Raw genomic sequence first — 26,251 nt, 5'->3', positions numbered from 1 at the left:
TCTTTTCGTGCCTAGTTTATGCGTTTCAACTATCTCAGCTATTTTGCTGAGACTATTATTTAAAACATTAAGATGAAAGAAATTATTTGCTTTAATAATTCTGCACTAACGTTGGTACTCACTTATCCACAATTATACATTAAAGATAAAGACACATTTCCCTAATGTTTGCTTAACTGATATTTTACTTGTACCCCTTTGTCTGCACATACACTCTTGTTTTTCTATTTTTGCAAAAACAACGCACTTCCCCATTTCTTACAGGTCACACCCGGAGTAGGTCCCTTTTGCGTTTTTGTTTTCTCCCGTGAAAGGGTTGTTTCTGTTTAAAGAGTTGTTCCCCGTTAACCGCCATCTCCCGCGCGAGAGGCCGGAGGGGACGGGGCCTGGAGCGAAAATGGCGGCGGCCGTTAACAGCCATCTCCCGCGAATGGGGCCTGGTGCTAAAATAGTGGCAGTGGCCGGCTCCACCCGGAAAGGAGCAGCGTCGGAGGGAGAGCTGAATATGTCGGCAATGTCCCGTTCCTGAAGGTAATAATGGTGGTTATTGTGGTGGGGGGAGAACGGAGAGATTCTTGCTGTTTCTCCCTTCCTCACACTGTCCTACACCAGGTGAATGATGATGATTGTCTGTTGTTTCCATCTCTCTGATCCGGGAACTTCACTGTTCCTCAGGTTAGTGACCACTACTAGCCAGAAATGGGATCTGCAGCCACCCTGCACAAATGTTCAGCGTCTGTGAGGCTCAACGGAGCAGCTCATGTGAACAATCAGTTTCTGTCTGTATACTGAGCACTCACTTTGGGATACGTTCAGATTGAGAAATAAAACAACAGCTTGTATTTTTAAATCATATTTTTTGGATATTTGTGAGCTTGTCCAGTTCAATTGTATTCAAAATTGAGCACAATTTTGCAAAACAATTTGAGCATTAGTCTGAAAGAGTTGAAACAGAGAAAATTTCATAATAAAGTGTAAAACTCAGGAGCACTGATTGTTGTGAGGCTGGTTCTGACACGTTCATCCTCTTTCCCCATCTCTGCAGTCTATGTTGGAATTGTTCAGTGATTCCAACAGCTTCTGTAATTATTTCAGATTCCCAATGGGAGCAGGATCTCATTTGTCGTGCTCAAAAAATCCCTGTGCTGACATCAACATTTAAATAAGAAATAGGAAGCAGCGGAGAGGAAAGCTTACAAGATGGAAAGTGTGGCACTGGAAAAGCACAGCAGGTCAGGCAGCATCCGAGGAGCAGGACATTCGAAGTTTCAAGCAGAGTCCTTCAACTCGATTTATGCTTTAAATGTTGATTCTCTTGCTTCTCGACCTGCTGTGCTTTTCTAGCACCACACTCTCGACTCTGATCTCCAAAACCTACAGTCCTCACTTTCTCTAAACCTGTCTCGTCAGGTCTGCGCCTTCTAACAACACACCCTCCCCTCTTGGCACGTTCTTTGCAATGGCAGGAATTGCAAAACCTTTGCCCACACCTGTCCCCTCACCTCCGTCCAAGGCCCCAAAGAACCCTTCCACATCAATCAAAATTTCACCTGCACTTCCACACATGTCATTTACGGTATCCGTTGCTCCTGATGTGGTCTCCTCTACATTGAGAGACAAAAGCGCCTCCGTGCAGAGAGCTTCAGAGAACATCTCCAAGACACCCGCACCAAACGATCCCACCGCTTTGTGGCTAAACACTTCAACTCGCCCTACCACTCTACCGAGGACATGCAGGTCCTGGGCATCCTCCATCACTGCTCCCTCAGCACCCGACACCTGGAGGAAGAACGTGTCATCTTCCACCTTCGGACCCGCCAAACCAATGACATCAATGTGGACTTCACCATTTTCCTAATTTCCCCTCTCCACCTTCCCCCAGATCCAACCTTCTAGCTCAGCACTGTCATGACCTATCTATCTTCCTTCCCACCTATCCACTTCACCATCCCCTCCATTCTATCACCATTACCCCCACCTCCATCCACCTTTCACACGATCAGCTACTTTTCCGCCCAGCCCCACACCCCCTTCCATTTATCGCTCCAACCTGGAGGCTCCCAACCTCACTCCTGATGAAGGGCTTTTGTCCGAAATGTCGATTTTCCTCCTCCTCGGATACTGCCTGTCCTGTGCTTTTCCAGCACAACATTCTTGACTCCGAGATGCTGAGAACGCTGCCTGGTTCCACATTGCAATTTCCCAGAAACCATCATCAGAAAGATCGAGCAGCAATCTGATGGATCCATTAGGTACATTTATGCACTTTTAGACAAAAATCACCAATAAATCCTATCTTGAGATTTTTCCTTTGAAAATTGCTTTTAAGCTGCGACCTTGCAATGACTGGGGATCAAACTCTGGTCAACTGCAAGGAAGGCAGCTATGTTCACCACTATACCACCATCACTCTGACAACGAGCTTCTCAGTATTCCCAAACTCATTTAACTAAACTGTGATCATCATCAATTGAATCGGGCTGAATTAAAAACAGAATTGACTGGAAAAACCCAGCAGTTCTGGCAGCATCTGTGATGTGAAATCAGAGTGAAACCATTCTGTTACTTTTTTTTTAATGATGCATCAATGTATTTGCGTCACTGCTGGCTGGGACCTATTGCTCAAACATAATTGCTGTGGCGAAGATGACGATGGGTTATCGTTTTTGAACTGCTGCAACGATTTGGTGCAGATGAATGTACCAAGGGAGGGAGTTACAGGATTTTCAAACAATGGCAATTGTGGAACCAAGATGTTTTTCCAAGCCAGAGTGATGAGTGGCTTGATGTGGAATTCTCAAGTGGTGGTGTTCCTGTATATCTGCTGTGCCTGGTGGTCTAGACTAAAGTGCCGTGGGTCTGGAAGCAGCTGTGGAAGGCAACTTGGTGAATTTCTGCAGTTAATCTTGTCTGTTGTGCACACTGCTGCTCCGAAGCGTCGGTGATGGAGACAGGGGTTGTTTTTGGCTGTGGTGCTGAGCAAGCTGCTCTGTAAGTGTATTCTACCTAAATATTGAGAGCACAACTACTCTCCATTATCATCAGTCCATTTCACAGATGGTCAGCCAGTGATTACCTGGATGTGTTGTACAAGCCTGTTAATTGTACAAATGAACAAGAGATTTTAAACAGATTTACTTCTTCCCTGACAATAGGTTAAGGGACATTACGCGACTGTTCAACGTTCTCATTCACATTTCATCTGTAAAAGCTGGAGATGAGTTGATTGACACAGTTTGTGCACACTGTGTGCGTGTGTTTCTGTCTGTGTGTGTGTTTTTCAGCGTCTGTGTCTCTGTGAATCTGTCTAACTAATTGTCTGTCTGTGTCTGTGTGAGTGTCTGTGTTAGAATGTCTCGGCATTGTACTAATATTTGTCTCTGTATTTGTGAGTCTCTCTGTGACTGTATTTCTCTGCAATGGGCTGTCTGTTACTTTGGGATTTGTTTCATTTGAAATGACTCTGTCCATTTTTCTTGGGTTTAAAGTGATACAATGCTGTTGGTCATATTGATGTGTATCAGCGTGTTTTGTTGTGCACCCACCTCTGTCTGCAATGGGACACAATTTATCCTGGAGTGAAGTTTGAATTAATTAATTAATTGATTAATTAAAAACCAATGAATCAATGTCTGTGGCTCTGTCTGTATCTGTTGTTGTTTACTTGGAAATCAGTAAAATGAGATCACATGGGATTCAGGGTGAGCTTGCTAATTGGATACAAAATTGGCTTCAGGGCAGGAAACAGTGATGGCAGAGGTATATATTTTGGACAGGAGGCCTGTGACCAGCGGTGTTCCACAGGGATCGGTACTGGATCCACTTTTGTTTGGCATTTATATAAATGATTTGGATGGGAATATATAAGGCACGTTTAGTAAGTTTACGGATGATTGGTGGTGAAGTGCTCAGTGAAGAATATTACCTCAGATTACAAAGAGATCTTGATCAATTGGTTCAATGGACTGAGGAGTAGCAGATGGAGTTTAATTTGGAAATGTGTGAAGGATTGCATTTTGGTAAAGCCAACAGGGATAGGACTTAATGGTAGGGCTCTGGGTCGTGTTGTAGAACAGAGAGACCTCGGGATTCAGGTACATCATTCTTTGAAATGTGTATTCTCAGTAGACAGGGTTGTTAAGAAGGCGTTTAGTAAGCTTGGCTTCATTGCTCAGACCATTGAATACAGCATTTGGGATGTTATACTGAGATTTTACAGAATGTTAGTGAAACCTCTTCTAGATTAATATGTGCAATACTGGTTGCCCTGTTACAGGAAGGATTAAACCTAAGAGGGCTCAGTAAAGATTTACCAAGATGTTGCCGGGAATGGAGGGTTTGAGATGTAAAAATAGACTCGTAAGGCTAGGACTTTTCTCACTGGAACATTAGGGATGGGCGGTTGAACTTATTGGGGTTTATACAATCATGAGGTGCATAGAGAAGGTAAATGACAAGGTCTTTTCTATCTGGTGGGGGAATATCAAACCAAGGGGTCACATTTAAAGGTGAGAGGAGAAAGATTTAAAAAGGACCTGAGGGGCAACCTTTTTACACAGAGTGGTTTGCATATTGGAAAGAACTGCCAGAGAAAGTGATGTATGCAGGGACAGTTACAACATTTAAAAGGCAGAGATTCATAGAGATGTACAGCACAAAAACAGAACCTTCAGTCCAATTTGTCTATGTCCACCAGATACCGTAAGTAAATCGTGTCCCATTTGTCAGCACTTGGCCCATATCCCTCTAAACCCTTCGCATTCATATCCTCATCCAGATGCCTTTTAAATGTTGTAATTGTACCAGCCTCCACCACTTCCTCAGGCAGCTCATTCCATAAAAGCACCACCCTTTGTGTGGGAAAGTTGCCCTTTAAGTCTCTTTTAAATCTTTCCCTTCTCACCTAAAGCCAATGTCCTCTTGTTTTATCCTATCCATGCCCCTCATGATTTTATAAACCTCTTTAAGGACACCCCTCAACCTTCGACAATGCAGGTAAAACAGCCTCAGCCTATTCAGCCTTTCCCCATAGCTGAAACCCTTCACCCCTGGCAACATCCTTGTAAATCTTTTCTGAATCCTTTTCCGGTTTCACAATATTCTTCCTTTAGGAGGGAGACCAGAATTGAATGCAGGATCTCAAAGTAGCAGAAACAATGTCCTATGCAGGCGGGACATGACCTTCTAACTCCTATACACGATGCTCAGGCCGATAAAGGAAAGCATTCCAAATGCATTCGTCACTATCCTATCGACTTTCGACTCCACTTTCAAGGAACTGTGAACCTGAGCTCCAAGGTTTCTATGAGGAGAAAGTGAGGTCTGCAGATGCTGGAGATCAGAGATGGAAATGTGTTGCTGGAAATGTACAGCAGGTCAGGCAGCATCTAGGGAACAGGAGAATCGACGTTTCGGGCATTAGCCCTTCTTCAGGACCATGAAGAATGGCTAATGCCCGAAACGTCGATTCTCCTGTTCCCTAGATGCTGCCTGACCTGCTGCGCTTTTCCAGCAACACATTTCCATCTCCAAGATTTCTATGTTCAGCAACCATTAAGTGAATAGGTCCTGGCCGGATTTGCTTTTCTAAGATGCGCATTTGGAAAAGTTCATGAACAGGACAGGTTTGAAGGGATACGAACCAAGCACAGGCAGGCGGGACAGTTTGGTTTTGGAAGATGGTTAGTGTGGATGGGTTGTCCCAACCGGTCTGTTTCTATGCTGTATGATTCTATGACATTATAGCAGGCTGTCAAATGACAATTTAGTCTCTGCACATGCTCCCTTTGTCCTACAACCCAGGGGCTGGGACATGACATGGAGAGTGTTGTGGATGGATCGAGACACAGAGCGTCTCTTATACACAGTGAGTGTGTAATGCAGGAACTACAGAATGGATGGTTCATGGGAGATGACGACACACAGGGAGGGCAATTAGACAGGTGCCATGAAAGGGGGAGGTACTAAGTTTGTGAGACTGCAGAATTGCCAAGGTGGGGTGTGTAAAATTGGGGCGGGAGGGCTGCAGTTTCAGCATTGAAAGACAGAAATAGGGAAGGAAAGAAAGAAAGAGAAAGAGAGAAATTGAAATGTGAAGGAAGAAAGCAAGAGAGTGGGGAAAAATCCATGAAGTTGTAAGAAGAAGTAAGAGAGAAAAAGACAAAAAGAAAGGCTGTCAATAAGAAAGAGAGAGAGAGAATATGAGAGAGAAAAAGATTGAGTGAGAGAGAGATATGTGGAATGTAAAAGAGAGAGAAAATAGAGAGAAAAGAGGGAAACTCAGAGATAAACAGGAGTTAATGACAGTCATGACGAGATTAAAGTTGTGATATTCTCCATTCTGTTTGGTCCAAGCTCTCTCGATGGTCTCTCATACTTCCTCTTTCCCACTGGGTACAGACCTTGCTCCAGGGGCTTGCTTTAGGAGGGGCTGGTTCAGGGAGGGAATGGCGGGCATTAAAGGATCAAACTGGGATTGAGATTCAAATGCTCCCCACACCCTTATGCACAGAAACCAACAGAACCACACGGATACTCCCTACTCAGTGCACATGGTGAAAGGGACAGTGGCTGCCAGAACCTGTTTGAAATACCCCCAGGTCTGTCACTCAAAGACGCCTGCTCCACCCAAGTCCCAGCCCATCCAGTCATCTCCCAGCTCCCTCTTGCTGCATCAAACTTCCCCCAGAGGTGAAGCATAGCCAGAGTCATTTTTGTGGGACTAGAGGGAGGGCGGTGTGAGACAAAGTAGTAGGTAAGTAGTTTAATCCAGACTGCTCTCTGCCTGCTCCTGCTTAGCATTTTATTGTCTTGGAATAAAAACTGTATATATTCTTATCCTGATCAAATTCCTTTTGCCTTTGGGGTTTCCGATTAATCAATGTCTATATCGTAACTTACGATTGCCGGGAATGAAATCCAGGTCACCTGTTTGGAGGCAACTGTACTCACCAGGATAGTACCATCACTGTCCACTTTAACTCAACACAATCCCCAAACACATTTTAAAAAGAACTTTATCATGACAAATTAAACAGAGATGATGATGACCCACCAAAGGTGATATTAGGTCAGGTGACAGTAACTGATACAAAAGGGCAGATTTGAAGGATCATCTTAAATCTGATGGGGACCTGGGTCATTTGAAGGTTCCAAGAGAGAGTCCAGGAGTCCCTCTGGTTGTGCTTGGTTTCCCCTCCAACCCATCAGCTGGTTCATGGACAGGAAAGAATAACAAAACAGAATGATATCAGAGATTTAATCGAAATGAAGTAAATTACTGTTGAAAATAAGTTTGCAATCAGAAGATACAGAATTTTTACAGAACACGATTTACCCTTTATAACACTGCCCTGTTTTTACTTTTGTCGAGATGGGTGGACGAACGAATTCAGTGAGGAAGATTGGAGAGGACTCTGTCGATCCATTTCCCTCTCTGGGCCTGGAGTGAACAATGATCCTTTCCTCCAGCTCATGTATTTATGTATCAATGTCACCCACTGAGAACTGATTGCTTGGGATGAATGTATCTTTGTGCATGTCTAACTCCTCTTTCGGTTTTGCTTTTGTTGTTCAGATTTCTACTAACTGTTGCTCCTTGCTGACAGCACTTTACACTGGCTTTGCTCCTCCAGTGTCTTTTGTTTTGTTCCTCAGATGGAGTCCTTCCTTGTCCATTAGAAAATGAGTGCTGTCACGATTGTATTCCTCCTCCTTCTCCTTCTGACCATGCCTCACGTGGACTCCTCGTACCATTATCTGCTGAGCTGATGTTGGCTCTCTGCTACTTGGATTTATTCACCAGTTGCATTATTTTTATAACTGGATAGTTCACGGCATAGTTTAACTGGTCTCTGAATTTTTTCTGGGTCACCACATAAATAAGTGCATTTGTGCAGCAACTTAGGTTCCGCAGCATATATGCAACTTCTCGAAAGAGACGATAATCATAGTAACTCAAGGAATCACCAGCTTCAAAGAACTTTAAAATAAACAGAAACCACAGAAGTATGAAGCTGGCGGATATGGCAAAGAGTAAAATCACAGAATTCTTTCTGCTCTCTATCTCTGGGTCACTCTCTATTTTTCCCTGAGCCCTCAGTCCCTTACGCATCTTCATAGCCTCGAAGATGTGTCTGGCGGTCAGAATGTTGAGAAAGAGAATAAAAGTGAATGGGAGCATTGGTGTTAAAAAATGTTCAAAGAATTTAAAAGCTTCCCACCGGTCACGAAAATAACTGGACCTGGTATCACAATACCATGGAACATTGTTGATAATCTTTTCAGGTTTATATCGAAAGTATTTGGGAATGTTCTTTAAAGAAAAGAAAATGCAGATTGTTGCTATAACTCTCTTTGCAGTTTTCTTTGTACAGTACTGAGCTTTCATATGATGAAAACAAATGGCGATAAATCGATCAAAAGCAAAAAACAACAGTGAACCAGACAGAGCAATCAATGGTCAAGTGGCTCAGAGCATAGATAACACTACAAACAGGAATGATGTCCAGGAGACACTGTGGATAATAATAATACGGAAATCTGTGAAGTACAACGTCAAAAATAACGAACAGTAGATCAGATGTTGCCATGGCCACAAGGTAGTGAGTGGTGCATGAAGAAAGGCCACATTTCCGCTGAGCTAAGATTATTATTACCACGAGACTGACTGTAGGAGAGAGAGAAAGGAATGAACAGATTAGAAGTTACTGATCAAAGATTCTCTGATGCCTGAGCCCAGGCGTAAATAATGGCACCAAAAATAATTGTTGCTCCATGTCATATGAATTTTAAAGAATCTGAACCAAAGCAGCAATCCCTCTTGAAGTGAACCATTTGCACTTTTAAAAGACAGAGGGAAGAACATGGACAGCAGATTGCTCACAAAAACAGAGTCATGTACTCATTGTTTTGGGGGGATTGGTAGTGGTTGACTTCAGTTGTTTTGTAGGTTACTCAGACTGGCTGGAGGTTCCCTTGAGACCATAGCATCCACACAATTACACCTTGAATCAGTGAAACAAAGAATGGGAGACAGCAACGTGGACATTGATTGCAAAATTTCTGTGGATGCAGGTTTGCTCGCTGAGCTGGAAGGTTGATTTCCAGATGTTTTGTCACCTTAGTAGGTAACATCGTCACTGGGCCTCCAGGCGAAGCACTGTTGATGATTCCTGCTTTCTCTCTATATGTTTGGATGTCTTTGGGTTAGTGATATCATTTCACGTGGTGATGTCATTGCCTGTGGTGATGCCATTTCCTGTTCTTTTTCTCAGGGGTGGTAGATGGGGTCTAACTCGATGTATTTGCTGATAGAGTTCTGGTTGGAATGCTATTCTTCTTGTAATTCTCGTGCATGTCTCTGTTTGGCTTGTCTTAGGATGGATGTGTCGTCCAAGTCGAAGTGGTGTATTTCCTTATCTATATGTAAGGATACCAGTGAATGAGGGTCATGTCATTTTGTGGCTAGTTTATTTTCATGTATCCTGGTGGCTAGTTTTCTGCTTATTCGTCCAATTAGTGTTTGGTACAGTTTTTGCTTGGTATTTTGTAAATTCCATTAGCTTTTCTTGTTGTCTGTACAGAGCCTTTCAAGTTCATTAGCTGTTGTTTTAATGTGTTGGTGGGTTTGTGGGCTACCACAGCTACGACATCTAGAACCATAACCTGAGTGACAAATCTTCTCGAAACTCGCAAAATTTTAGTCTTAGGTTTTGGAGACTCTACAGTTCATATTGCCCCCAGAATTGTATATCCACACTGTATGAACGGCAGTACAGGGCATTGAATTATGCTGTCCACAATGTGGATGAACAAATGATCAGGCATTGAGTCCCTCCCTCATGGACAGTATTAAACATCCTGACAATCCATACCATGGAAGTATTCAGCAGTGAATCCAACCACCATGTTCCAAGCTGCATGCATACCGAAATTATGAACCCTGCAACAATTGACACGGACTCCCCCACATCGTACATCACAGCCTCCACCCAACTAAAACATGAATCCATGCTGCATTGTTCATTGCAACTGACTGATTTAGAAATCACGCATTTTATCAGGGATTAAGTGAAGCTTCCTGCCTATGTCCAGGCTCATACTCCCAAACTCATCTCGCTATGAATAGAGATCCTGGTTGGAGTGCCAGGCCTCTAGGAGTTCTCTGGCATGTCTTTGCTTAGCCTGTCCAAGGATAGATGTGTAGTCTCCGTATAAATGGTGGTTTATTTCCTCCGTGTGTATGGCTACGAGAGAGACTGGCACTCCAACCACAACGCCATAAACAAACAGATAGATCTAGATACCATCTATAATTCCCTCAGAAAATGAACAGGAAATGACATCACCACAAACCCCAGGAACCCCATCCAGGACAAACACATAAATAGAAAGCAGGAGACAACAGCTTCGCTTCACTTGGAGGTCGCCACTGATGGTATTACCTAGCCAAGTAATGAAACGTCTGGATATCAAACCTACAGCTCAGCGAGCAAACCTACTCCCGAAACCTTAACCTGAGCTACAAACCTTCACAAACCTTGCATATGTATTGCTGGTCATGGGGTCATTGATGAGAGTGGGTACTGAATGATCTGTGTGCCAATCACCACGACTGGCTGTTTGTCCTGCACAATGTGGAGCTTTGTGAATGTTACACTCAGTGCTGCATTTGAGTTGCACTCAGCCAGTACATGGAAAACATTCCATCCCAGCCCTGAGCTATGCTTTCTGGATGGTAGACGTGGACTGGAGAGGCAGCAGGGAACTTACTGTCACTGTAATCACAGTATCTGACATACTCCCGTGGCTACAGCACTTGTGTGGCTGGACCAAGTCATTTTCTCATCAATGGTTGGTCCAGGTTATTGATAGAGACAGAAACTGCAGATGCTGGAATCCAAGCTACATCTTCATCTCTAATTTTGAAAGTATGCTGACGGGAAAGACATTGATGAGGCAGCTGCATATTTTAGGGTCAAGGTACAACCATGCAGATTCCAGCAGAGATGGACTGAGATGACTGAGCTCCAACAGCCCGAACCATTTTCACCTACAGTCAGAATGAAACCAAAGAGAGTTGTAATCTCATTTCGTTCAGTTTTTCATGGGTTCCTTACTGTGAACATGTGTTCATGATTTACATGTTTAAGAACTGAAGGTTTCTTCTCAGGAATTAAAATGTAACTGTAATAATAACTGATTGAAGAACAGATCATCAATCGTTCTGTAAATGCAAGGTAAAGAATTCTGATTTTGGTGTATTACAGAGTTAACATGTGGAGATAGTAAGGACAGCAGATGTTGGAAGTCAGAGTGGATAGAATGTGGAGCTGGAAAGGCACAGCAGGTCAGGCAATATGTGGCTGTGTTGGAAGGTCAGAGGTTACGGTACAATAAACAAGCAGCGAGTGACAGAGTTTGGGCTCCTGGCCGAGTCTGTACGTTTATCATTATCACACTAAAAGAAGAGAAATGCGCCTAATTCTGGAAACATTGAATTAATATTGTTGATCTGCCATTTTAATGTCATAAAAAATATCGTATCTGTTAATGTCCACTGGGACATTTCACTTTATAAACTGAGCACCAAGCATATACAACCAGTTGCAAAGATGTTCCTATTTGCAATCCATTGCATACTGTTACTAGATCTGAAATATTAACTCTGATTTCTTTTCACAGATGTTGCCAGTTCACCTGACCTTTTCCAGCAATATCTATTTTTGTTGTTATTGATGTTGACTCAGTCTTCTGTACTGCACTAACCTCTGGCATTATGTCAGTCATGTTCTCTCAATCTTACAGTCTTATCAGATACCACATGAAATTCATTTGATATTTCTCCACCCAACACTTCAACAATAACATTTTCCCTCAAGTGAACTATTTTTGAATTGAACAAAGGGGACGTTATTGCATCGAAGAGTTTGATCCACTGTGTAACTCCCCTGATTTAAAACACCCTGTGCTAGATATGTCCCAGTCAGCAGTGTTGATGCAGCAGCCCTGACATTTACAATGTGCTGTGGGAATGAACAGCTCAGTGTTATCGTTACTGCAAACACTTATAAAATTCCAAGTGTGAGCTGGCAATAACAAGTCCCTTCAATAATACCTCACTCCCACTGACAACGCAATTTCCAATTATCAATAGCCAAAAACAGACTGGGTTTACTCAGCATCTAAACTCCAATAAACCACCCCACCTGTAAACCACAATCACTGTTTGGACAGACATCCCGTGTGACAATCGGTTCAATGATGTCCCATGTTATGGGGCAAAGAACATCATGCAAACCAGGGTCAACAGGCAGTAAAACACACATGCCTTTTCACAACCAAAGAATTCAATAATACATATCATCATTCATATTATTTCAGCCGTGTGCTACTGATGAATCAACTTCTGACCCGGATATATCATCCAACTCACCAAGTCTCTGAGTCCTGAACATCAGGTCAACTGAAGGTCCCAACAGCAGGGCTAACTGTCAGTCCATATAGCCGGATGTTCTTGATCCCAATTGGACGCTCGGAGCAACATAACAATATCAAATATCCGAAATCGCCCATCAGTCACCACAAACCAATTTGTCTTTCATCAGTGAAAAATCTGATTGTACCACCCAATCTCCACTATTCTGAGCCCTGTGGACCAGGTAGAAAAACAGAGATTTCACAAAGTTGACGGAGTACTGCACTCCATGGTGTAACACTATGGCCTCACAGTGAATCAGCTTTAAAATATATCCAGAGGATTCATCTGTCAGTACCAACAAAATAACCATAACAATAATCAAAATAATAATAATACTTATCCAAACCGGTAGACAAAGACTAAACAACAATCCCAAACGAATGTACATGCCAGCCCCTTCACATTGACCCAGTATTTTTTTCCAGGAACATCAAAGTGTAACAGCAATAAAGGGCAACTTGGGAAACATCCTGTTGGACAAAGTTGTTTGATCCTCTATGGGAGAGCTGCTACCACGAAACTCCAGATCTCAGTGTTTGTCCGAATACACGCCACACCACAGCACTGTCCAACGTTTTTCAAATAGCACAACTCACTCGTCTTTCTGACAATCACATGATTCAACATTGTGCATCATAATTGGAATCCTGCACTCAACACCCGTCCAAGTGACCTTTCCTCACAAATATCATGCCCCACACATCCACTGACTGAAATAAACAGACAAGATGGTGAGAGCTATCCGTGCTGACATTCACTTCTCACTCTGTAATGACTTGATCAACTCGATTGCTGCCCAGCTGGTGTTTCTGGCTCCCATTTGGAGTGAGCTGCCTGATCAAGATCCACTAACACAGTCCCTTCACATCAAGAAATGGGTAACAGCAGGTGTCACTAAGAGGTGGGTTGTTACAAAACCCAGCTGACCAATGTGAGGCTTTGAACTCCCAGAGAGAGAGAGAGGTCTTGAGAAACACTTTCTGGACCAGCCAGGGACGGTGCTCAGCCAAGCCCCATCAGTCTGGCCTCAGGGCACACCGTTTCTGCACAGTATTGAGAAACAGACAACGCTGCTCATTAATGAGGAACCTCCGAAGCAAACAAATATTTTGTGAAGATACTGGCATCTGGCATCAGTATTTGCCTCGCTGAATAGAAATAAAATGATTAAGTGTCATAGAGTGGAATGTCTGATTTAATGCAGAGATGTATATAACTTAAGTTTTCGCAAGACTTACCAGGAATACCAACAACAGCAAGGATGGTGTAGTGTAGTTTGGCCACCTTTTGTATTGGAAGATGCATTTTGTTGTTTGTAAAACAACCTCTCCCTGCTGCTTGCAATCTGTCGGAACGGGAGAATTCTCTTGAAATTGGAACTGACACAGTTCAAGTGATGTGTTTTTATATACTGCATGGCATCTCCACTTAGAAATCTTTTTTATCATTTTGAACAAACAAATTATGACAACAGGTTTATTTTAGTGATGTGATGCCATTGAGATTTTCCTCTGTAATGTAATACCCCAAAGACTGGATTAATCTGAACCTATCAGGCATCAAAGTTAATTTCATTGTATCTTCAAACGACAATAATTGTATTATTTCACATACTACCAACACCATAAATATCAAAGTATCTTCTGATATTCTTTTCTGTGAAGCCCTTCATTTTGCTGAATTTATTCAGTCATTCAATACCTCATGCTGTCGAGCTCCTTGAGAGCTATTCTACTGCACACTTTTATCCCGCTGCTGTTCTTGTTCATTCAGTTTTCCATCTCATTTCGGAAATTCTATCTGTGAACGAGTGCTCTAATACAAAACTTGAAGTTGATACTGATCACAGTAACAGCTGGAACTTATACTCAAACAAATATGAGAAAAGAAACCAATTCAGAACCTTCCCTTCAGAATTATAGAGTGACCGAATCACATAGAACAAAAAACTCTGGGCGGCCCATCATGTTTGTCCCACTAAAATTATACTGAGTCTACATTTCCAGCATTTGGCCGACAGCCTTCAGGTTTGTGACATTTCAAATGCTCATCAAGTATTGTTTCAAGGTTGTGAGGTTTCCCGTCTCAACTACCTTGCAGTCTCCTTCCATCCTCGAGGTGAGAAGAGTTTTCCTCATGTTCCCCCTAAGTCTTTCAGCTTAATATTATCCCGCCTTGTTATTGGCCCTTCGACAGAAGGCAAACAACTACTTTATATCTGCACTGTCCATGTCCTTCCTGGTATTCTATACCCCGATTCCTGCTCTAAGGAAATGAGCATGAGCTAATGAGCCACCCTCTTCACAGTTGCATTACGACACCCCCAGTAACATTTCTGGTGAATCTCCTTTGTATCTCATCCAGTCCAATCACATCCATCCTCTGGTGCAGTGATCAGAACTGCACACAATTCTCTAACAATGACCCAAACAAAGTCCTGATTGATTCAGTTTTTTGAAATGGGAACCAAGAAGGTAGATGAGGGCAGTGCGATAGCCATTGTCCACATATACTTTAGCAAGATCTTTGACAAAGTATCTTATGGGTAGGTTATTGAGTAAGGTTAAATCTCACGGGGAGAAAGTGAGGACTGCAGATGCTGGAGATCAAAGTCGAGAACATAGTGCTGGAAAAGCACAGCAGGTCAGGCAGCAGCCGAGGAGTTGGAGAGTTTATGTTTCAGGCATAAGCCCTTCATCAGGAATTATGTAGGGCTAATGCCCAAAACGTCGAAACTCCTGCTCCTTGAATGCTGCCTGACCTGCTGTGCTTTTCCAGCACTATACTCTAAATCTCACAGGATCCAGGAGAGCTAGCCAATTGGATCCAAAATTGGATTGATGATAGATGGCAGAGGATGGTGGGAGATGAGTGTGCTTCAAACTGGAGGCCTGTGACCAGCAGTGTACCACAGATTCTGGGTCCACTGTTATTTATCATTTATATCAATGAATTGGATAGGAATTTCAGAGATAACATTAGTAGGTTTGTGGATGGCACCAAGATTGATGGTACAGTGGGCAGTGAAGAAGGTTATCTGGAAATGTAGAGAGATCTTCAACAACCGGGCCATTGGGCTGAGGAGTGGCAGATTGAGATTAATTTAAATAAATGGAAGGTGTTGCATTTTGGCAGGACTTACATAGACAATGGTAGGGTCCTGGGAGTGTGACAGAACAAAGAGTTTTTTTCATCATTCAGAGCATTAGCTATTGGGATTGGGATGTCTTGTTGCAGCTGTACAAGATATTGGTGAGGCCACATTTGGAATGCTGCATGCAGTTCTGGTCGCCTTACTATATGAAGGATATTATTAAAGTGGAAAGAGTGCAGAAACGATTTACTAGCATGTTGGCTTGTCTGGATGGTTGGCATTATAAGGAGAGGTTAAATAGGCTGGGACTCTTCTTCCCAGGAGAATGAAAGACTGAGGGTTGACCTTACTGAGGTCTACAAACGCGAGCATACACACACACAAGACACCTATAAATAATCTTTAGATCTTTTTTCAGGAATACCTTCCTTTGCTTCGAGATACAATTGACTCTGCTCATCCATAGTTCCTTCAATCTTCTCACAGAGCAAATGTGCTAGCCCATCTCCATCACAAGCAAACTGGACGGTCTCAAAATTTATTAGCGATTTCAAGTCAATTTTATTGACCAATCTCACTTCGTGTGTCTGTATTCCCATTTTCTAAGGACCAAACAGAGACAAATTAATATTTCACTAAGTGATAAATGAGCAAATTAAGGTTTATTGGGTAATTGGAACAGTTATGTTATCTTGGGTTCTTAAATGAGTCAGGAAACCAGACACTGAATCAGTTCCATATCAAAATATTTTAGAAGTATAATTGTGGATCCAGGACAAATCCTATCATAAACTTAATAAATATACGGAATTATGACTCTAATGTCAACTAGGAAACTATCATCAATTGCTGTAACAACCCAATTGGTTCACTAATGCCCTATAAGGAAAGATAAATGCTACCTTTACTTGCTCTGTTGACGAAACAGTGAAGATAGTTGTGTCGAACTGAAACAAAAGAAAGTGGTGATCACATTGTGGGGATTGTACTAAAGCATCCCCCCCCCCCCCCCCCCAATAGTCTATTGGAGACTAAAGAGTAAATATATAGGGAGATTGCAGACAGCTGTAAGAAGAGTCATGTTGTAATAGTCTGACAATTTAACTTTATAGACATAGACTGGGATTACCACAGTATTAAGAGCTTGGATGGGGAGGAATTTGTTCATTGTGCTCAATAAAACTTTATCAATCAATAAGTAGATGTCACAACTACAGAATGGTTGTGGATAATGGTGTCTCCATTATCCACTGAAAAATGGCACAGGCTGTTGATGCCCCGTATGGAGGGATTATATATTGCCACTAACCCTCATGGGTATAGTCGGACCATACTTCTGGGAATCCTCATTTAACCACAAGAGCAGGTTGTTATGGACCAGGCCAGGCTCCCTCAAAATATTCCAAGAAGGTAGCCCAGACCCTTACTTGTGCTTATTTTAATTGGACATGTGAAGTAGATATTCCAGGTGTGATGCAGCTGGCCAAACCACTCGGCTTGAAGCAAAACAGTATTTAATTAAACACGACAGTTGCAACATGAACAAAGGAAAACAGAATTTCGAATAACTTAACTATTTAAAAACCATCCAACTGGATGCAACAACTTAATGAAGGAGTTGTTCCAATTTGTGCAACATCCCATAAGCACATCCTTTGGCAAAGGGTAAATTCAAACACATGTTCTTACAGACAAGAGAGATTTCGGAGAGAAAGCCAGTCAGGAACAAAATACTGAAGCTTGAACCTTTCTGCTATTGCACGCAGCTTCTTACTGTTACAATTAAAAGAACCTCGAAAAAAACAGAACTGGGAGAGCTCCCTGCTGTTGTTAAACTAGGCTCCAGCCCAGACATATTGGCACCTTTGCTTTTACGACCACTCTTGCAAAAAAAAACAAAATACAAAATAACCTTTTCAAAGTGACAGCATCGTCACAGCTCCAATACGAAAATGGCTTCATTTTAAACCACTTTGTCTTACTCTGTTAGTACACTACATGATGTTGACGAGATCTATGCAAATATGCCCTGCTACATTCTATTTCAGTCTGTTTCTTGCTGCCATTGAACGCCTTCATGTCTCAACAGTGTGTCGGCAATTACGTTTTCTCATCCTGACACATTAATAATTTTCAAATTGAATGGCTGCAATAACAAGCACCAATAACAAGTTTAGTCCTTTAATTTGTGTCCTTAAATTTCTCTAAAACGTTTAATGGGTTATGATCAATATATATGCTTGTCTCAGACACATTGCTGGCAACATACGTGTTGAAATGTTGTAATGCCAACACCAAGCTCAAAGTCTCCTTCTCAGTTGTTGAATACTTCTTTTGATGAATGTTCAGCTTCCTGGAGAAATATCGACAGGTCTTTCTATCTTCCCGTCGTCTTCTTGTAAGAGTACAGCACTAACACCCACATCACTCACATCAAAAGCCACCTTGAATGGCTTTGCGTAATTATGTGTGGCTAATACTGGGGAAGTGATTGACACAGGTTTCAGGCTGTCAAATTCTTTCTGACAGTTTGTCTTCCACTGAAACTTCCTGCATTTCTGCAGTAATTCAATAACTTAGACAACTGCTAAAATACAGTATAAACTTCGGGCAAAACCCATTCAATCCTAGGAAGTGTAGTGTAGGCAACTCCCCAATAAACTGTTTTGTCTAAACCATTTGATCATACACTATCTCTGATAATTCTACTTCAATTCCCTTATCGGTATTCTGTCATTTCTCCTCTTGTTTCAGCTGGTGAGTTTATGATCTTGTTACCACACTATCAGGAAAAATCCCAGGATATACTTCCTGCAATACCTCAGAAGCCTGATTTCACACTGGCCTTTCAACCACAGTAGGCATCACTCTTACCTGTGACCCAGCTATATCGTTAGCAAGGACAAATTATATTGCTGGTGCCGAGAGTCCTTCCACTCCTCCTATCACCAATTCTCCACTTTCCACTGGACACGCTGGCCTCACTCGACATAACTGAATTCCAATTATTAGCATTTTGTCTGGCAATAGTCGTTCTGAGTTACACAACTTCTCATCTCTCAACATCAAAGATTGACATGGCCCTGTATCTCTTAATACTCTAACCTCTTTACCTGCTGCTCCTGAGCTATGCGAGTAAACTTTACCTTTGCAAGTAAATGGGTTCAGATCTGGCACATTCACCATAACCAACCTCTGATTGTACATGCTGGTGCAGATTTTTAGCTTCCAATGTGCTTTTTATTGCCACTCCAACAAAATTCACTGGCTTACCCTGTTGTCCAAAACATCCACCTTCCCAGTGCTTATCCTAACCCACCAACACTGTGATTTCATGTGGCCTACTTTATTACAGTGAAAACACCGGAGCTTTTTAACTTCTCTTTCCCCTTCAAGAATTTGCATTTTACTATGTGGTAACCTATCTTTATGATCTACACCAAGATCCAATATTCCTTTACTACATGAGGATTTCTCTTTCCCTAATTTTTATCTCTCCTGGATTGAAATTAATGTTGGAAGCCAAACTTTGACTTATGTACCAACTCATAATTATCAGCCATTTCAGTTGCTAATCTTGTCGAATTCACTCTCTGCTCTTCCACATGAGCTCTCACTCCGTCAGGAAATGAATTTTTTAAACTCTCTAAAATAATTGTCACAGAATTTCGTAGTTTTGCTATATTTTTAATGTCCTTATTGACCTATCAAAATTGCTTTGTTTGATCCTTTCAAACGCAATGTATCTTTGACCAGGGTCCCTTCTTAGATTCCTGAAATCTTGTCTGTAGACGTCTGGCACCAGCTCAGGTACACTTAACATGGCTTTCTTCACCTCCTCATATTCCCCAGATACCTCCTCTGACAGTGAGGCAAATACCTCACTAGCTCTACATTCCAGCTTTGTTCGGATCAACAAAACACACATGGTCACTGGTCACTTCATTTCTTTAGCCACTTTCTCAAATGAGAGGAAAAAGGCTATCACATCCTTCTCCTCTGCTTAAGGCAATGCTTGGATATATTTAAACAGATCTCCACCAGCCCTTGGCTGCGATGGTTTTGCACATTCTCACTAAGCCTACATTCTATATTCACCTCCATCATTTTAAACCAACTTTCCTGTTTAAGTGCCAGTTTCCGTAGGTCAAACGTTCTCTCTTTTTCCCTTTCTTCTCTCTCTTTTCCGTTTTGTTCTGCTAAAGTCATTCTGCCCTTTTCTTTTTGTTCTGCTTGGCTCTTCCTTTCCTTTTGCTTTTTTTTCTGCGAGAGCACCTTGTTCTTTTTCTCTTTCATCTGCTTTTAATCGTAATTTAAACGTTTTCCTTTTTGCCATGTTCAAGCTGCCTCACCTCCAATTGAATTCCAGCCATTTCCAGAGATTCCAAAAACATTTTCAGCAAATGTAAATGCCGAGCAGTTGCTGGAATTATCTTCCTTTTCTCGCAGATGGAACTAAACTCAACGCAACCTTATCTGCCTGTTCCAACAGCTTTGCCTTACTTTTGTAAAACCTCCAAATCACTTCGCCCACCCTCAGAAAGCTCTTAGTGACTGAAATTCCCACTATTGAACCAAGCACCAAGCACTATTTAAACCAACCGAATCAAAGACCCAGAACAAAAGACACTCACACCGAATACTCACTGCCTACAAACCCAAACCGAAATTGGAATGATCCAATGAAGATTGGTTCGCAAGGTTAGATCACATAGAGAACTGGCCATTTGGATGCAGAACTGGCTTAAAAGGAGGAGACAGAGGATGGTGGTGGAGGGTTGCCTTTCAGACTGGAGGTCTGTGATCAGCGGGATGCCACAAGGATTGGCGCTGGGTCCACTAGTTTTTGCCATTTATATAAATGATTTAGATGTTAACATAGGATATATAGTTGTTAATATTGCAGATGACATCATCATTGGAGGCGTAGTGGACAGCGAAGAAGGTTACCACCAAGTACAACGGGATCTTAATCAGATGGGCCAACTGGCTGAGGTGTAGCAGATGAAATTTAAAAATACAGCAAGTCAGACAGAATCAAAGGAGCAGGAGGGTTGACGTTTCGGGCATAAGCCCTTCATCAAGAATATGGGAGGTGGGGAAAGGGGACTGAGAGATAAATAGGAGGGTCGGGATGATAGTGGGGGGAAGGTAGCTGGGAAGGCGATAGGTAGGTGCATGTTGGGGCTGATAGTGATTGGTCGGAGCAGAGGGGGAGCAGATAGGTGGGAAGGAAGATGGACAGGTCGGACAGGTGAAGGGGGCAGTGCTGAGTTGCAAAGTTGGATCTGGGATGAGGCGTTGAGAGAGGAGATTAGAAACTAGTGAAGTCGATGTTGATGCTGTGTGGTTGAAGGGTCCCACTGAAGAAGATGAGGTGTTCGCCGTCCTGGCGTCAGGTGGCTGGTCCTTGGTGGAATGGGTAGGAGAGTTGAAGTGGTCGCCCACAGGGCGGTGGGGTTGTTGGGAGCATGTTCCCTGAAACTTTCCAGGTGTTGGCGTCCTGTCTCACAGATGTTGAGGAGACCATATTGAGACCAATGGACACAGTAGATATGGTGTTTGAATATGCAGGAAAATCGCTGCTGGATGTGAAAAGATCCTTTGAGGGCTTGGATGGGAATGAGTGGGGAGGTGTGAGCACAGGTCGTACATACCTTGTAGAGGCAATGGAAGGTGCCAGGTGTGGAGAATGTGTTTGTTGAGAACGTGAACAGATCAAAGGAGTCGCGGGGAGAATGGTGTCTGCAAAATGTTGATGGGGTGGGGAGGGAAATATGTGTCTGGTGGTGGGGTCTGACTGTAAGTGGCAGAAATGGTGGAGAGTGATGCATTGTATCCGCGGATCAGTGGGGTTGAAGGTGAGGGCCAGAGGGGTTCTATCCTTGTTCCAGTTGGAGAGGTCTGGTTCAATGGCAGAGGTTCAGTAAATGGAGGAGATTTGCTGGAAAGCATGGTTGATCATGTGGTAGGGCCGAAAGCATTCCTTGAAATAGGAGGCCATCTGGGATACCCTGGAGTGAAATTGCTCCTCCTATGAACAGATACAGCAGAGGCAGAAGAATTGGGAGCAAAGAGTCCTGTTTTTACGGGGGTGGGGTAGGGAAGAGGTGTAATCCAGATAGCTGTGGGAGTCGGTGGGTTTGGAATAGAGTCTGTGTTGAGTCGGTCACCAGAGATGGAGACAGAGAGGTCCAGGAAAGGGAGGGAGTTGTCCGAGATGGTCCACGTCACGGTAAAAGGTGTTAGTGAAGCTGATGAACTGTTCAACCTTCTTGCGGGAGCACAGTGTGGTGCTGGTACAGTGTTCAATGTAGTGAGGGAAAAGGTGGGGAACGGTGCCGGTGTAGCTGCAGAAGATGGACTGTTCCACGCATTCAATGAAGAGGCAGGCACAGTTGGGGTCATGCAGGTGACCATGGTATGAAGGAAGAGGGAGGATTCGAAGGAAAAGTTATTGAGAGTGAGGACTAGTTCCACCAAGTGAATGAGTGTGTCAGGGGAGGGGTACTGAATGAGTCAGGAGGAGAGGAAGAAACGAAGAGTTTGGTGTATGGATGTGTACAAGGGACTAGATGTCCATGGGGGGCAGGGGAACCGAAAGTCATGAAGGAGGTGGACAGAGTGGGTGTGCCCCGAATGTATGTGGGGAGTTTCTGGATCAAAGGGGAACAGGATGGTGTTGAGATGTGAGGAGATAAGTTCGGCGGGTCAGAAGCAAGTGGAGATGATGGGTTAAATGGGGCAGTCAGGTTTGTAGACCTTGGGCAGGAGGTAGACCTGGTGGTGCAGGGCTCCTGGACTATGAGGCTGGAGGCTCTGTTTGGGAAATCCCCTGAAGTGATGAGATTGTGGATGGCCTTGGAGATATTTGTTTGGTGATGGAAGGTGAGGTCATGGTCGATGTGGCAGTAGGAGGAGGTGTTCTCGAGTTGGCACCTAGCTTCAGTAGTGTGGAGGTTAGTTTGACAAACAACCACTGCACCCCGTCTCCCTTTCCGCTGGTTTGATTGTGCGGTTAGAGTGGAGGTGAGGTAGTCGAGGGCTGCGTTTTTGGAGGGTGAGAGGTTGGAGTGGGTGTGGGGGATGGACAGGCTGAGGCGGTCAATGTCACAGCAGCAGTTGGAGATAAAGGTTGAGGGGTTGGATAACAGATCAGGACGGGGTGTCTAAGTGGATTGCGTTCTCAGAGTGTGGGCAGGAATCACGGTTGACAAAGTAAGGACGGAGGTGGGAGAAGGAAAGTTTGATATCACAATGCATATGGAAGTTGTTTGCATGGGAACGTAGTGGGATGAAGATGAGACCTTTACTGAGGGCTGGTCCTTCATCCTCAGTGAAGGGGAGGTAAAGGAAAGTTTAAGAGTCATGAAGCAACTGAGAACTGATAAGTCTTTTTAAGTTAGCTTTTTATGTTCATGACATAGATACTGTTCAGTTATGATGCGTAGAGGAAAAATATGTGATCTGTGCCAGCTGAGAGTAGTTTACTGCTCTCAGAGAACATACAGGCACATTAATCTGTGTAGTTTGTGACAGCAGTCTTCTGTTCACGTGTTGGGTAGTTCTTCTTCCTGGTGTTTGTCCATCTTCTCAGTCTCTAAAGAAAGCAGCTGCTTGATGGGGACCGCTCCTTGTCGCCAACCACTAATTTGACAAAGCAACAGTGAAGGACAGCAATCTCAATCCAAGTCTTCATGGTGGGTATCTTGCAGATGATTCCATGTATCTCATGCCCTTGTCCTTCACCATGATCGAGGTTACAGTTTTGGAAGGTACGATCTAAGGAGCCTTGATAAATTATTGCAGTGATTCCTGTCATTGGATGTTGTTTGTGAAGGGAGTGAATTTTGAAGGTGGTGGATGGGATACAAAATAGGATGATGATTCGATCTGTCAGATGTCAAGCTTTTTGAGTGTTGCTCATCCAGGCAAAGCTGGAGGATGTTTCATCACATTCGTGACTTGTGCCTTGCAGGTGGTGGATGCTTGCTACATCTACACTGTCTTTCCCATCATAAGACTGTTGAAATTTACTGAGAACATTGTTCATTCATCTGATCTCAAGAGAAAACATGTCCAGTCTTCATAATCTCTCATTGAGGAGAGATACTGCAGGTGAGATATGCCTATATAAACAAAATTCCCAACAGCTAACATACACTTTGCCTTCTGAATTGCTTTCTGAACCTGCATGCTAACGTTCAGTGCCTTGTGAACAGTAATATCCAGGTCCTTTCGGGACCCCAAAATTTTCTCCCTTTTACCATGTACGAAATGCTCTGCAGTGTCAAGCCTCCAAGCAAAGGAGATAATCGCGTATTTATTCACATTCTGTTTCATCTCCCACGCGGTTCTCACACGTTCAGTCCATCCAAATCCATATGAAGCCTCTTAGCATCCTCCTCAATATTTGCAATCCCACAAAGTTTTACATCACCTGCAAATTTGGAAATATTACAGTCGTTCCCCACAGCAGGGCCTAGGCATTGATCCTTCTGGCCACAGCTTGACAACCTGACAATGACTCAGACATGATCTTACTAAATAGCAGTACACTTTAAGGGACCAGTTGGTTCCTTGTTCATATCTACTATGGCATTGTTAGGGCCATGTGTCGATTTAGAATGAGATGCCTGGAATATAGGATGGGTTGTTAATATTAAAGATCTAAGAGAGCATATCACCAACGTTAAAATCTTCATGTTGAGTACCAAGTAAAAGGATCAGATTATTACAACATTTCTTGATCATTGTCCATTTTCAGGTGTTTGTGTTAACAGGTTCACTTGATCCACACAAGTTGATTGAAGCTGTAAATAAAACATGCAACAATTAACTCAATAGTAAATGTTAAATCATGAAATGGTTTTGAGAAATTGTTGTAATTGACAATACAGCTAACATTGAGAAGCGCTTTCTCTCTGTTCCGGGTTTGATGGTGTTCAGCAGAAACACGAGGAGATGCTCCAGGTACAAACTGAGAAATTGAGTGAACACTGCCCTAATGAATGAGAAGGTGAACAGGTTCTAGCTGGCTGATCAATACACTGAGTAACCGCTCATCTCTATTGTATGAGATCAGACATCTATAGAAGATGAACTGCTGGAAAGAGGCCGCAATCTGAAGAGTGGAGAGACAGACATCTCCGGACAGACCTGGAAAAATACAAACACATCAGTTGTTCCAAAGCAGTTTTTATCCCTCAGAGAAATTCCAAATCTGGGAGTACGGTAGCAGTGACTAGAGACCCAGCGATTGGAAAAACAATAATGGTACAAAAGGTTGTTTATGACTGGGCAACTGGGAAAATATACCCAGAATTTCAATTTGTTTTCAGTATTAAATTCCAGGATTTGAACGCTATTAACTGCAGTATAAACCTGAGGGACCGGATACTGAATCAGTATCCTTACTTCGGGAATATTGTGGGAGAGCACTGTAAGAATCCAGAGGGTTTGCTGTTTACAATCGATGGTTTGGATGAATCCAAAGACAGTATTGATTTTTCTGACAGTCGGAGAAATACAGAACCTCAGTTCATGTGCACGGATCCTGAATGCTGGTGTGAAGTGTCTGATATTGTGTACAGTTTAATCCAGCACAAGCTGCTCCCAGAATGTTCACTGCTGGTGTCCGACCATCCCACTGCATTCCATTGACTGGAAAAGACTGGGATTAGTGTCTGGGCTGAAATCCTAAGATTTGTTGGTGATGAGCGGAAGGAATATTTCAAAAGGTTTTTTGAGGATCAGACGGCGGCAGCAGCTGTTTTCAAACACGTGGAAGAGAACGAGATCCTGTACGCCATGTGCTACAACCCTTCATACTGCTGGATCCTCCGTCTGTCACTAGGTCCCTGTTTCACAGAAAAAGACAGGAAACAGTAGAAAGTTCCCAGGACCATCACCCAGCTCCATTCCTACTATATTTATCACATTCTGCAAAACCATGGCCGAGAGATTGAAGATCCCCATGATGTGTAACTGAAGCTTGGTGAGATGACCTTCACAGGAGTCTCTGAGAAGAACATGGTGTTTAGGAAAGGATATTTGATCCACTACAACCTCCATCACCGCCCCCCCACCCTCACCCCCACCAGTTCCTGTCTAGGTTCATGATGGAACTTTTGGAGAGAGATGATTCTGTCTGCAGTGTCGTTTACACATTCCCACATCTCACCCTCAAAGAGTTTGCAGCTGCTCTGCTAAAATTCCTCACCCCAGTTCCCAGGGACAACCCAAAGCTCCTCAGTGAAGCCCATAGCAAGGACGATGGGCAATTTGAGTGATTTCTCCATTTTGTTGTTTGTATCTCCTTCCCAGTGACAGGTCGGCTCTTGGAGGAGTTTTAGGATAAATTTCTTCATCAAAAAATCTGCAAAGTGATTGGGTGAAGGAGAAGGTTAAAGAACAAATTGAGAACACAGCAAGTGAAACTGATAAACGGATTTCCTGAGAACATGGCTTTATCTGTTTGAGCCTCAGATCCAAGCACTAGCTGGGTCCACATTGGGATTTCTAAATGTCTTGAAGCTTAATGGATTGATGACTGTGCAATAATATCTTATGTCAGTGAGTTCTATGACACACTCAAACACCTCGATGTAAGTGACTGCTGCACTCATTGTGAAGGATTGCAGTATCATGCTCCCAAATGCCAAGTGTTGAGGTAA

The 26,251-nt window shown here is 43.0% G+C and overlaps 1 pseudogene; it reads left to right on the top strand.

Moving 5' to 3' along the window:
- Nucleotides 1–397: 397 nt before the first annotated feature.
- LOC148138451 (NACHT, LRR and PYD domains-containing protein 3-like) lies at nucleotides 398–26,251 on the top strand (annotated as a pseudogene).

Source organism: Chiloscyllium plagiosum, unplaced genomic scaffold (genome assembly GCF_037043375.1).
Source record: "Chiloscyllium plagiosum isolate Xiang-an unplaced genomic scaffold, Cpla_swu_hap1 HiC_scaffold_40, whole genome shotgun sequence".
Lineage (NCBI taxonomy): Eukaryota > Metazoa > Chordata > Chondrichthyes > Orectolobiformes > Hemiscylliidae > Chiloscyllium > Chiloscyllium plagiosum.
This window is presented reverse-complemented; position numbering and strand designations above follow the sequence as displayed.